General features: G+C 46.0%; 5 non-coding genes across 5 annotated transcripts; 2 read left to right on the top strand and 3 right to left on the bottom strand.

Moving 5' to 3' along the window:
* Window positions 1–1,732: 1,732 nt before the first annotated feature.
* Window positions 1,733–1,814, top strand: trnas-uga (transfer RNA serine (anticodon UGA)). Its single transcript has one exon. It is a non-coding gene; the product is annotated as a tRNA-Ser (tRNA).
* A 319-nt stretch (window positions 1,815–2,133) lies between these two features.
* On the bottom strand, window positions 2,134–2,222 carry trnar-ucg (transfer RNA arginine (anticodon UCG)). Its single transcript is given in 2 exon segments — window positions 2,134–2,169; window positions 2,186–2,222. It is a non-coding gene; the product is annotated as a tRNA-Arg (tRNA).
* A 4,909-nt stretch (window positions 2,223–7,131) lies between these two features.
* Window positions 7,132–7,205, bottom strand: trnai-aau (transfer RNA isoleucine (anticodon AAU)). Its single transcript has one exon. It is a non-coding gene; the product is annotated as a tRNA-Ile (tRNA).
* A 2,550-nt stretch (window positions 7,206–9,755) lies between these two features.
* On the top strand, window positions 9,756–9,829 carry trnai-aau (transfer RNA isoleucine (anticodon AAU)). Its single transcript has one exon. It is a non-coding gene; the product is annotated as a tRNA-Ile (tRNA).
* Window positions 9,830–10,380: 551 nt separating this feature from the next.
* Window positions 10,381–10,462, bottom strand: trnas-cga (transfer RNA serine (anticodon CGA)). Its single transcript has one exon. It is a non-coding gene; the product is annotated as a tRNA-Ser (tRNA).
* Between the last annotated feature and the right edge of the window lie 2,068 nt (window positions 10,463–12,530).

Here is a 12,530-nt window from a genome sequence, read left to right as displayed (position 1 = left end):
GATATATCAGAGTAAGACTCCGCGGATAATAAATCGTTTGAATTCTCCAGTTGTTCGACTCAGTGTTTACTGAACCAGACTGAGGGTAAAAGAATCCGTTCTAACAAATATTTCCAGCAGTTTCTGTTTTTATTATTGGTTAAAAAGTCCTAGGGAATATTTTCCTTTATTAGGCGGCAGGTGGTTAAGAAGGCAAATGGTATCTTGGCCTTCATAGCGAGAGGGTTTGAGCACAGGAACAGGGATGTCTTGCTGCAGTTGTACAGGGCCTTGGTGAGACCACATCTTGAGTATTGTGTGCAGTTTTGGTCGCCTTATCTGAGGAAGGACATTCTTGCCATGGAAGGAGTTCTGCAAAGATTCACCAGGCAGATAGCTGGGATGGCAGGAATGATGTATGAGGAGAGATTGTGTCGATCGGGCTTATACTCACTGGGGTTTAGAAGAATGAGAGGGGATCTAATTGAAACGTATAAAATTCTGACAGGACTGGACTGACTAGATGCAGGAACGATGTTCCCGATGGTCGGTGAATCCAGAACCAGGTGTCACAGACTAAGGATAAGGGATAAGCCATTTAGGACAGAGATGAGGAGGAATTTCTTCATCCAGCGAGTGCTGAACCTGTGGAATTCTCTACCACAGAAGGCAGCAGAGGCCAATACATTAAATATATTCAAGAAGGATTTGGATATATTTCTTAAGGCTAAAGGGATCAACGGTTATGGGGAGAAGGCAGGGACCGGGTACTGGATTTGGATGATCAGCCATGATCTCATTGAATGGTGGAGCAGGCTCGAGGGGCCGAACGGCCTACTCCTGCTCCTATCTTCTATGTTTCTATGTTTGTATTAGCCAAGGCATAGAATTCAAGAACAGTCTGGTTATGTTTGAACAGTATAAAACACTTGTTAGGCCACAGCTAGAGTACTGCAGACAGCTTTGGTCACCACAGTACAGGAAAGATGTTATTGCACTAGAGAGGGTACCGAGGAGATTTACTAGGATGTTGCCAGGACTTGAAAATTTTAGCTGTAAGTAAAGATTGGATAGGGTTGGGTTGTTATCTTTGGAGCAGAGGAGGTGGAGTGGAGACATAATTGAGGTGCATAAAATTCTGAGGGGCCGAGATACAGTGGATAGGAAGGACCTATTTCCCTTAGCAGAAATGTCAATGATCAGGGGCGTAGATTTAAAGTAACTGGTAAAATGATTAAAGAGGAGTTGACAAGAACCATTTTCACACAGAGAGTGGAGGGGATCTGGAAGTCACTACCGATCACATTAATAGAAAGCACTATGGATATGTACTTGAAGTGCTGTAAGCTACAGGGCTACGGACCCAGAGCTGGAAAGTGGGATTAGGCAAAATATCTCTTTTTCGTCCGGCAAAGACACGATGGGCCGAATGGCCTCCTTCTCTGGCGTAAATTTCTGTATTTCTATGATCACTGCCCTTAATCTTCAATATTCCAGGGAATACAAGCCTAGATTATGTGATCTCTGCTCATAGCCTAACCCTTGGAGCCCTGGTAACACACTCGTGAATCTGCACCACACTCCCTCCCAGGTCAATATATCCTTTCTAAGGTGCAGTGCGCAGAACTGTACACAGTGACCTAACCAGGCCTCTGTGCAGCTGTCACACAACTTCCTTCCATTTATATTGTGCAGGGAAGTTGTCTAATAATTTGCATAGGTCATTTCACTGTTGAAAAGTTACATTTGCACAGCTGCGATGGCCGAGTGGTTAAGGCGTTGGACTTGAAATCCAATGGGGTTTCCCCGCGCAGGTTCGAACCCTGCTCGCAGCGATTCTACTGCAAATTCTTTATTTTATTTCATCGGTTCCCTGTGGAGATCACTGGCCCCGAAACTGATTAGAATTCCCTCCACTGCACGTTATGACACTGATTAACCCAAAGCTGTTGTTCCAATTGGAAACACTAATTTGTCATCAATTAGAAATTGTGGATTTGTTTGAAACTATTTGCAAAGATCAGTGAGAAATTTACACATAAGACAGCACGTAAAAATTCCATTTAATAAAGAACCCTGCAATGTTTGGAAGGAAAAGAGTGGAAACGCGGTTTGGTTTTCTAAAGTTGAACCCGAATTAAAAAGTGTGTAAAACGACCGCGGCAGGACTCGAACCTGCAATCTTCTGATAGCATCAGAATTTACACCGAAGTCAGACGCCTTATCCATTAGGCCACGCGGCCACACAAAAGTAGACTCAACAAATCCTAATAATGAGTGATTAAACTCCGTTACTGTGTTCATTTCATTAACAACAGAGAATACTGGAAACACTCAGCAGGTCAGGCAGCATCGAGTGAGGGAGAAACAGAGTTAACCTTTCAGGTCGAAACCTTCGTCAGAACTGGAAAAGGTTAGGGAAGAGGTATTTTTAAGCAGGGGTGGGTGGAGGCGAGGTAAGAACAAAGGAAATGTCTGTGATAGAATGGAAGGCAGGAGAGATTGACTTACAAAAGGGATGATGGTGCAAGGCAAAAGGAGAGGTAATAGGACAAGTTAACGAACAAAAGATGGCTCAAGATGAGGTGTGAATGATTATGGCAGAAACATTAACAACTGTCATGTGAGGAAAAATGAGAACAAATTAAAAAAATTAAAGAAATACAGGGGCCAATTTATAGTCTGAAATTGTTGAACTCAATGTTAAGTCCAGAAGGCTGTAAAGTGCCTAATAGAAAGATGAGGTGCTGTTCCTCGAGATTACGTAGAGCTTCATTGGAACAGTGCAACAGGCCAAGGAAGGAGAGATCAGAGAGGGAGTGGAGCAGATAATTATAGTGACAGGTGACCGGAAGCTCGGGGTCACACTTGCCGACTGTTCTGCAAAGCGGTCACCCAATCTGCATTTGGTGTCACAATGTAGATTCAGCGAATACAGTAACTAAATTGTAAGAAGTACAGGTAATCGCTGATTCACCTGGAAGGAGTGTTTGGTGCCCTGGGCGATGGGAAGGAAGGAGGTAAAAAGGGCAGGTGTTGCATCTCCTACACTTGCATGGGATGGTGCCGGGCGAAGGAGAAGGGGTGTTGGGGTGATAGAGGAGTGGACCAGGCTGTCATGGAGGGAGCGGTCCCTTCGAAATGCTGAAAGGGAGGAGGGGAAGATGTGATTGGTGGTGGGATCATGCTGGAGGTGGTGGAAATGGCGCAGGATGATTCGTTGAATGTGGAGGCGGGTGGGGTGAAAGGTGAGGACAAGGGGGGAACCCTATTATGTTTCTGGGAGTGAGCGGAAGGGGTGAGAGCTGCCGTGCGGGAAATGGAACAGACTCGGTCGAGTGTCATGTCAACCATGGTAGAGGGGGATCCTCATTTGAGGAAAATGGAAGACATACCGGAAGCACTGGTATGGAAGGTGGCCTCATCAGAACAGATGCAACAGAGACAGAGAAACTGGGAGAATGGAATAGAATGGAATGGATAAATCCCCAGGGACTGATAATCTACATCCTAGTGTACTTAAGGAAGTGGCCCTAGAAATAGTAGATGCATTGCTGGTCATCTTCCAAAATTCGATAGATTCTGGAACAGTTCCCAAGGATTGGAGGGTAGCTAATGTTACCCCACTATTCAAAAAAGGTGGTAGAGGGAAAATGGGGAATTATAGACCGGTAAGCCTGACATCGGTAGTGGGGGAAATGCTATGTGGATGTGGTGTATTTGGACATTCAGAAGGCTTTTGAGAACGTCCCGCACAAGAGATTAGCATGTAAAGTTAAGGCACATGGGATTGGGGGCAAGGTACTGACTTGGATAGATAACTGGTTGGCAGACAGGAAGCAAAGAGTTGGAATAAACGTGTCTTTTTCCGAGTGGCAGGCAGTGACTAGTGGGGTACCGCAGGGATTGGTGCTAGGACCCCAGTTATTCACAATATATATTAATGATCTAGATGAGGGAACTAGATGTAATATCTCCAAGTTTACAGGTGACACAAAGTTGGGTGGGCATGTGTGCTGTGAGGAGGATGCCGAGAAACTCCAGTATGATTTGGACAGTTTGGGTGATTGGGAAGAAGCATGTCCGATGCAGTATTATGTGGATAAATGCGAGGTTGTCCACTTTGGTGGCAAAAACAGGAAGGCAGATTATTATCTGAACGTCAATAGATTGGGAGAAGGGGAAGTGCAACTAGACCTGGGTGTCCTTGTGCACTAGTCGCTGAAGGTAAGCATGCAGGTGCAGCAGGCGGTTAAGAAGGCAAATTGTATGTTGGCCTTCGTAGCGAGAGGGTTCGAGTACAGGAGCAAGGATGTCTTGCTGCAGTTGTACAGGGCCTTGGTGAGACCACATCTTGAGCATTGTGTGCAGTTTTGGTCGCCTTATCTGAGGAAGGATGTTCTTGCCATGGAGTGAGAGCAGTGAAGATTCACCAGACTGATACCTGGGATGGCAGGAATGACATATGAGGAGAGATTGGGTTGATTGGTCTTATACTCGCTGGAGTTTAGAAGAATGAGAGGTGATCTCATTGATACTTATAAAATACTAACAGGACTAGACAGACTAGATGCAGTAAGGATGTTCCCAATGGCCGGGGATTCCAGAACAAGGGGTCACAGCCTAAGGATAAGGGGTAAGCCATTTAGGACAGAGATGAGGAGGAATTACTTCATCCAGAGAGTGGTGAACCTGTGGAATTCTCTACCACAGAAGTCAGTGGAGGCAAATTCATTAAATATATTCAAGAAGGAGTTAGATATATTTCTTAAGGCTAAAGGGATCAAGGGATATGGGGAGAAGGCAGGGACAGGGTACTGAATTTGAATGATCAGCCATGACCTCATTGAATGGTGGAGCAGGCTCGAGGGGCCGAATGGCCTACTCCTGCTCCTATCTTCTATGTCTCTATGTTTCTATGTTTCAATGAGTCCTTACAGCAAGCGTGGTGGGAGGAAGTGTGGTCCAGGTAGCTGTGGGAGTCAGTGGGCTTATAGTGGATGTTGGTCGATAGCCTATCCCCAGAAATGGAGACAGAGAAGTCGAGGAAGGGAAGGGAAGAGTCGGAGATGGACCATGTGAAGGTGAGGGAAGGGTGGAAATTGGAGGCAAAGTGAAAGAAATTATCTAGTTCAGGGCGAGAGCAGGAAACGGCACCAATACAATCATCGATGTACCGGAAAAAGAGGTGAGGAAGGGGACCTGAGTAGGACTTGAACAAAGAATGTTCCACATATCCCACAAAAAGGCAGGCATAGCTAGGGCCCATGCAGGTACCTATAGCAACACCTTTAATTTGGAGGAAGTGAATGGAATCAAAGGAGAAGTTGTACAATGTGAGAACAAGTGCAGCCAGGCGGACAAAGGCGGTGGTGGATGGGGACTGGTGGGGCCTCTGTTCAAGGAAGAAGTGGAGCCGCTTAAGGCCGTCCTGGTGGTGGATGGAGGTGCAGAGGGAATGGACATCCAGAGTGGAAAGGAGACGTTTGGGGCCAGGAAACTGGAAACTGTTAAAATACGGAGGGTGTTGGAAGAGTCGCGCATGTAGGTGGGAAGGGACTGGACAAGTCGAGAAAAAATAGAGTGAAGATAGGAAGAAATCAGTTCTGTGGAGCAAGAACAGGCTGCAACAATTGGTCAACCAGGGCAGTCCTGTTTGTGGATCTTGGGAAGGATGTGGAAGTGGGCAGTGCGGTGTTGAAGAACTGAGAGATTGGCGGCCTTGGGGGGAAGATCTCCAGAGGAGATGAGGTCAGTGACAGTCTTGGAAACAATTGCTTGATGTTCAGTAGTGGGGTCATGGTCCAGGGGGAGGTAGGAGGAGCTGGCAGTGAGTTGCCGTGCAGCCTCCGGATGGTAGAGGACGGTTCTCCAAACAACAACAGCACCACCTTTGTCAGCAGGTTTAATGACAATGTTAGGGTTGGATCGGAGAGAACGGAGTGCTGCAAGTTCAGAGGGAGTTAGGTTGGAGTGGGTGAGGGGAGCAGGGAACTGGAGATCGCCGATGTTATTTCAGTCTCATTCTTTGCACTCCAAACCAACAGAGAGAGTAGACAATGGTAATGCAGTAGATGTAATTTATCTGGATTTTCAGAAGGCCTTCGATAATGTACCCCATAATAGACTGATGAACAAGGTCATAGAATCCGGAGTCAGGTGAGAAGTAGTGGAATGGATTGCTGGCTGGTTTAAGGAGAGAAGGCAGATAGTCCGACTACCGGGTAGTTTATTCACAGTGGCAGAAGGTGGGTAGTGGTGTTCCACAAGTATCAGAGCTGGAGCCACTGCTGTTCACAATTTATATTAACGATTTAGACTTAGTAATCAGAAACACAATTTATAAATTTGCAGATGACACCAAATTGGGGGGGATAGTCAATACTGAGGAGGACTGCAACAAGTTACAGGAGGACATTAATAAACTTGCAGAATGGGCATAGCATTGGCAAATGAATTTGAACACAAATAAGTGTGACGTATTTCATTATGCTAGGAAGAATAGGGAGGTCAGTTTAAAAGATCTTTAAAATTATGAAAGGTTTTGATAGAGTGGATACAGAGAGAATGATTCCACTTGTGGGGAAGAGCATAACTAGAGGCCATCAATATAAGATAGTCAGCAAGAAATCCAATCGGGAATTCAGCAGAAACATCTTTACCCAGAGAGTGGTGAGAATGTGGAACTCGCTACCACAGGGAGTGGTTGAAGCGAATAGTTTAGATGCATTTTAGAGGAGGCTAGGTATGCAAATGTGGGAGAACTGAATAGAGGGTTATGCTGATAGATTTAGATGAGGAAAGACTGGAGGAGGCTCGAGTGGAACATAAACGGCGGCATGGACTGGTTGGACCGAACGGTCTGTTTCTGGCGGTATGTTAATAATGAGCGATTAAACCCCGGGATTGTATTTATTTCAGTTCAATTCTTTGCACTCCAAACCAATCAGCAGCTGTGAACCGTTCACTGATTGAAATACGAGAAGTCCCGATGGATCTGGAATTGTTCATTTAATGTTGGAAACGCTCCGCAGGTCATAACTCAGGATTTCCAGCTTTGCTTCAAAGTATTGCAGGTCCCGTGTGAGTTTCCATCCAAACTTTTCAACAAATAACAAAATCAAGAAACTACCCTCTCTACCAAAAATCAAATGGCCCGTACGGGGATCGAACCCGCGACCTTGGCGTTATTAGCACCACGCTCTAACCAACTGAGCTAACCGGCCATTGGGTTTGGTTTATGTGTATAAGCTTATATTTTGGAGACTCTAGCTGACGATTTCCTGCATTAATCTTTCAGCATACACCTGCAGTTGTCAATCATACACTATCCTATCGGCAAATACTGTACATATGGCACTGTGTGCCACACATGACAACAGCCAACACAAGTGCCAGGCAATGGCCAGCTCCAACAAGCGAAAGTCTAACCACCGCCCCTTCACATTCAACAGCAAGACCATCACCGAATCAGCTACCACCATCATCAACAACAACTTGCATTTATATAGCACCATTAACGTAGTAAAACGTCCCAAGGCGCTGCACAGGAGTATTTTCAGACAAAACATTTGACACCAATCCACATAAGGAGAAATTCGGGCAGGTGACCAAAAGCTTGGTCAAAGAGATAGGTTATAAGGAGCATCTTAAAGGAGGAAAGAGAGGTGGACAGGTTTAGGCAGGGAATTCCAAAGCTTAGGGCAACAGGAAGGTTGAGCGATTATAATCAGGGATGCTCAAGAGGGCAGAATTAGAGGAGCGCAGATATCTCAGGGGGTTGTGGGGCTAAAGGACATTACAGAAATAGGGAGGGGCGAGGACATGGAGGGAATAGAAAAGCAAAATATTATTAAAATGGAGAGAGACTACAGAATGCTGCAGTTAAGAGGGATCTGGGTGTCCTCGTACATGAAACACAAAAAGTTAGCATGCAGTAATTAAGTAGGCAAATGGAATGTTGGCCTTTATTGCAAGGGGCATGGAGTATAAAAGTAGGGAAGTCTTGCTACAACTGTACAGGTGAGGCCACGCCTAGAGTGCTGCATACATTTTTGTTCTCCTTATTTAAGGAGGGATATACCTGCATTGGAGACAATTCAGAGAAGGTTCTCTAGGTTGATTCCTGGGATGAAGGGATTGTCTTATGAGGAAAGGTTGAGCAGGTTGGGCCTATACTCATTGGAGGTTAGAATAATGAGAGGTGATCTTACTGGAACATATCAGATTCTGAGGGGGCTTGACAGGGTAGATGCTGAGAGGCTGTTTTCCCTCATGGGGGAATCTAGAATCAGGTGGCATAGTTTCAGAATAAGGATTTGTCCATTTAAGACGCAGATGAGGAGGAATTTCTTCTCTCAGAGGCTTGTGAATCTTTGGAATTATCTACCCCAGAGAGCTGTGGAGCCTGAATCATTGATTATATTCAAGGCTGAGATAGACAGATTGTTGAACTATCGGAGAGTCAAGGGTTAAGGGGGAGCAGGCAGAAAAGTGGAGTTAAGGCCAAGATCAGATCAGCCATGACCTTATTGAATGATGGAGCAGGCTCGAGGGGCTGAATGGACTACTCCTGCTCCTATTTCTTATGTTCTTATGTTCTTATAAGGGCAGCCGGTGCATGGGAACACCATAACCTCCAAGTTCCCCTCCAAGTTACACACCATCCCGATGTGAAAATATATCACCATAACTTCATTGTCACTAGGTCAAAATCCTGGAAATCCCTCCCTAACAGTACTATTGGACGACCTTCACCTCATTGACAGCAGCGGGTCAAGAGGGCTTCTCACTACCACCTTCTCAAGGGCAATTAGTGATGGGCAATTAATGCTGGCCTTCCAGCGATGCACAAGTCCTAGGAACAAATTAAATTAAATTAAAATCGTCACGACTGGATGTGGCAGGATTGCAGAGCTTTGATCTGATCCATTGGTTGTTGGCTGGCTTCGCTCTGTCTACACATGCGGTTTCCATAGCTTAGAATGGGTGTAGTCCTGTGTTGTAGCTTCATGAGGTTGGCAGCTCATTTTCAGTACGCCTGGTGCTGCTCCTGAAATGCTCTTCTACACTCCTCATTGAACCAGGGTTGGTCCCCTGTCTTGATGCTAATGGTAGGGTGAGGGATATGCCGGTCCATCAGGTTACAGATTGTGGTGGAATACAATTCCAAAACTGAGGCCCCCTCTGCCCTCTCGGGTGGACATAAAAGATCCCATGGCACTATTGGAAGAAGAGCAGGGGATGATGAGGTTTTCCCCGGTGTCCTGTAGCCAATATTTATCCTCAAATCAACATCACTAAAACAGGTGATCCTCGATTATCACATTGTGGGAGCTTGCTGTGCACAAATTGGCTGCTGCTGTTTTTCCTACATTACAACAGTGACTACAACTACAACTACAACTACATTGCCTGTAAAGCGCTTTGAGACGTCCTCAGGTGAAAGGCGCTGTCGAAATCAGAGTCTTTCGTTTACAGCCTTCGAAGTCACAGAATCACAGAAACCCCACAGTGCAGATAGAGGCCATTTCGGCCCATCGAGCCTGCACCGACACATATCCCACCCGATCCCCGTAACCCCTACACCAACACATATCCCACCCTATCCCCGTAACCCCACGTATTTAATCCCCCTAACACTAAGGGTCAATTTATCATAGCCAATCAACCTAACCCGCACATCTTTGGACTGTGGGAGGAAACCGGAGCACTGACAACTGACAAAAACCAAAAATCAACATAAATTGAATTTAACAGCAAAAGGAGTTAAAGCAGGCCGGTTAGCTCAGTAGGTTAGAGCGTGGTGCTAATAACGCCAAGGTCGCGGGTTCGATCCCCGTATGGGCCATTTACTTTTTGATGCTGTGGGTAGTTTCTTAATTTTGCTATTTGCTGAAAAGTTTGGAGCTGTCATACTTTGAAGCAAAGCTACAAAACCTTAGTTCTGCCGAGAACACAAGGAACTGGAAGGTTGACCTTGTGTCTATCTGTCCACAGATGGCGCTGATGGATAAGGCATCAGACTTTGGTATTAATTTTGAGGTTATCAGAATATTGCAGGTTCGAGTCCTGCCACGGTCTTTTTACACACTTTTTAATTCGTGTTCAGTTTTATAAAACCAAACCGTGTTCCCACTTACTAGCTGAAGGTGATTCCCTACCAAACACTGCAGGGCTCTTTATTAATTAGTAATTTTGATGCTGCTTTGTGTGTGTATTGCTCACTGGTTCCCAACAAATCCACAATATCTAATTGATGCCGATAAATTATTAGTGTTTCAATTGGAGCTTTGGGTTAATCAGTGCAATAAAGTGCAGTGGAGGGAATTCTGATCAATTTCGGGGCCAGTGATCGCCACAGGGAGCCGAAGAAATAAAATAAAGAATTTGCATCAAAGTCGCTGCGAGCAGGGTTCGAACCTGCGCGGGGAAACCCCATTGGATTTCGAATCCAACGCCTTAACCACTCGGCCATCGCAGCTGCACATTAACAATGCGAAAATGCTTCCTACTGTGAGTGAGTCAGGAACTAGCTCAGAGAAGACAGGTCATAAATACTCACCGATAAATCCAGCAGGGAATTCAGGCTTAACTTCTTTGGCCAAAGAGCGCTGAGAATGCAGTAGTTGAGGCGAATATTACAGATGCATTTAAGAGGAAGGGAGAAAGGAATAGAAGGATATGCTGATAGGGTTTTTTAAATTCGTTTATGGGATGTGGGTGCTCTGGCAAGGCCAGCATTAAATGCCCATCCCTAATTGCCCCTTGAGAAGGTGGTGGTGAGCCGCCTTCTTGAACCGCTGCAGTCCGTGTGGTGAAGGTGCTACCACAGTGCTGTTAGGGAGGGAGTTCCAGGATTTTGACCCAGCGACGATGAAGGATCGGCAATATACTTCTAAGTCAGAATGGTGTGTGACTTGGAGGGGAACTTGGAGGTGGGGGTGTTCCCATGCGCCTGCTGCGCTTGTCGTTCTATGTGGAAGAGGTTGCGTGTTTGGCAGGTGCTGCTGAAGAAGCCTTGGTGAGTTGCTGCAGTGCATCTTGTAGATGGTACGCACTGCAGCCACGGTGCGCCGGTGGTGGAGGGAGTGAATGGTTTAGGTGGTGGATGGGGTGCCAATCAAGCGGGCTGCATTGTCCTAGATGGTGTCGAACTTCTTGAGTGTTGTTGGAGCTGCACTCATCCAGGCAAGTGGAGAGTATTCCATCACACTCCTTACTTGTGCCTTGTAGATGGTAGAAAGGCTTTGGGGAGTCAGGAGGTGAGACACCCGACGCAGAATACCTAGCCTCTGACCTTCTCTTGTTGTCACAGTATTTATGTTCAATGGTAACCCCCAGGATGTTGGTGGTCAGCTCCTTTGTTCATGTTGGACCAAGGTTTTAATGAAGTCGGGAGCCGAGTGCTCTTGGCAGAATCCAAGCCGGGCATCAATGAGCAGGTTATTGGTCAGTAAGTGCCACTTTACAGCACTGTGGATGAAACCTTCCATCACTTTGCTGATGATTGAGAGTAGAGAGTAGACTGATGGGGTGGTAATTGGCTGGATTGGATTTGTCCTGCTTTTTGTGGACAGGACATACCTGGGCAGTCTTCCACATTGTTGGATAGATGCCAGTGTTGTAGCTGTACTAGAACAGCTTGGCTGGAGCACAAGTCTTCAGAATGATAGCCGGGGTGTTGTCAGGGCCCAGAGCCATTGCTGTATCCAGTGTGCTCAGCCTTTTCTTGATATCACGTGGAGTGAATCGAATTGGCTGAAGACTGGCTTCTGTGATGGTGGGGACCTCAGGAGGAGGCTGATATGGATCAGGCCAGGTGGTCCGTCCAGCTTCATTTTTATTATTTTGTTTCATAGCGGTTTGTTACAACTGAGTGGCTTGCTAGGCCATTTCAGAGGGCAGTTAAGAATCAACCACATTGCTATGGGACTGGAGTCACACAAAGGCCAGACCAGGTAAGGACGGCAGATTTCTTTCCCTGAAAGACATTAGTGAACCAGATGGGTTTTTACGACAATCCGATAGTTTCATGGTTACCATTACTGATTCTAGTTTTATTTGAGGGGTGAGGAGAAATAGAGAAGGAGGAGCCTCGTGTGGAGACCAGTTCGTGCAAATGGACTGTTTCTGTGGGGCAGACTCTATAATATTATGTAACACCCGTTTTAATCAGACACAGAATGATCCGGGACCTACAGCACATCCCTTTTAAACAGACACAGAATGATCCGGGGCTGACAGCACATCCCTTTTAAACAGACACAGAATGATCCGGGACTGACAGCACATCCCTTTTAAACAGACCCAGAATGACCAGGGACTGACAGCACATCCCTTTTAAACAGATACAGAATGACCAGGGACTTACAGCACATCCCTTTTAAACAGACACAGAATGATCCGGGACTGACAGCACATCCCTTTTAAACAGACTCAGAATGACCCGGGACTGACAGCACATCCCTTTTAAACAGACACAGAGTGATCCTGGACTGACAGTACATCCCTTTTAAACAGACACAGAATACTCCGGGACTGACAGCACA

The sequence above is a fragment of the Somniosus microcephalus genome, unplaced genomic scaffold (assembly GCF_052327205.1).
Source record: "Somniosus microcephalus isolate GS21.2 unplaced genomic scaffold, FLI_Smic_1.0 unresolved_chr8, whole genome shotgun sequence".
Classification (NCBI taxonomy): domain Eukaryota; kingdom Metazoa; phylum Chordata; class Chondrichthyes; order Squaliformes; family Somniosidae; genus Somniosus; species Somniosus microcephalus.
Note: the sequence above shows the minus strand (reverse complement) of the source record. Positions and strands in the feature narration are given on the sequence as shown.